Raw genomic sequence first — 1,641 nt, 5'->3', positions numbered from 1 at the left:
TGGTTGCACCATTTTACACTCCCACCAACAGTGAATAAGGGTTCCAGTCTCTCCACAACCTCGCCAGCATTTGTTGCTTACTGTTCTGTTAAATTTTGCTAGTCTTACTGGAGTGAGATGATTATCTCATGGTTGTCTTTATTTGCATCTCTCTCAGAGCTAGGGATTTTGAACATTTCTTCATGTGCTTGTTGGCCATGTGAATGTCTTCCTTGGTGAAGTGTCTGTTCATATCCTGTGCCCATTTTTCTTTTTTTTTTTTCCTGTGCCCATTTTTCAATTGGATTATTCACCTTTATCTTGTTGTGGTGCTCAAGTATTTTATAAATTTTAGATATAAGTCCCTTATCTGACATGAGACATACTCTTTTATATAAACCCAGTTTACTCTACAGATACTCTCTCAAGAGATGACTATGACTCTCATAAACACTTCACTATTTATTAAATCCATGTGTACAAGCGTATAAGTATTATTATGTTAAAAAATCCCACTTGGGGTTTTTTTAGTCTTTTGCTATTAGGGTTTCAAAGTTTCTATTCGTAGGCAATAACTTAAATTTGCAGAGCACGTACATAACAGTATTTTAAATTTAAGTTAAAAATAATAAACTTGATAGACATGAAATGAGATCAAATGGTACAATGGCCAATATACTTGTTTATAAATTTTATACTGATTTATATAGTTATATACATTGCTTTTTAAACCACATTTTTCCCATTTGCTTTAGCCTCCATCAGACTGTGTGGCCTATGATTAGCCCCCACCTCCATCCACCCCTCTATTGCCATCCCCCTGGGATCCTCACATTCATTCTACAATAATGGTCTTATACAGTATTTGTCCTTATGGGAATGAGTTAGTTCATCTAGCGTAATGCTCTCTATTCCCTCCCAAGTTAGTCATTTATAAAATCATTGGTCCTACATGCTGCATAGTATTCCATCGTGTGAATGTACCATGTCTTAATCCATTCACTTTTTAAAAAAGCATACTACCTACAACCACGAGAGAATAGATACTGCATTGAAACACATGAGGGAGAGAACTGTTTAAAAGGAGTATATGATTAGGTATTATTTTCATGACAAGAGTCCAGAATAAGAGCTGCATAGTAAAACAGACTAGAAGTGGGGGATTGTTTAACAATGAAAGAATTTTTTTTCTTTTCAAAGAGAAAAGTGAACTTGGGGGGAGGAGTGGGCAGGGAGGAAAATGTGTAACAATGAATGGATGGAAATCCAAAGCCTCTGTAAACTTTCATTAAAATCTCAATAATAAAAAAACAAAGCATGATACTGTACAGGGGTGGTGGAAACGACACGGCAGCAGCAGCACTCACAGCATGGAGGTAGATGTCAGGAAGTTCAGGTGTGTACCAAACAAGGTGATGCTGTCAGAAAGGGTGACACCAGAGTAACTGCCTCTCAACATTTTTAGTGCAGAGCTGCAGCAGGAATTGCATTATTTTTCTAAAAATATCCCTGCTGAATGAAATATCTCAGTCACAAAAGGACAAATACTGCACGGTGCCACTGTTGTAGAATGGGACTGACATCAGGGTTGGGGTAATACTGAGAAAAACTGGACAAAGTATGTCTAATACATTGAAACAGAGGGACAGAACAATTTTAAAG

Source organism: Elephantulus edwardii, unplaced genomic scaffold, assembly GCF_000299155.1.
Source record: "Elephantulus edwardii isolate Elephantulus edwardi_28Jun2011 unplaced genomic scaffold, EleEdw1.0 scaffold00015, whole genome shotgun sequence".
Lineage (NCBI taxonomy): Eukaryota > Metazoa > Chordata > Mammalia > Macroscelidea > Macroscelididae > Elephantulus > Elephantulus edwardii.
The sequence above is the reverse complement of the archived record's forward strand: the minus strand, read 5'-3'. Positions refer to the sequence as shown.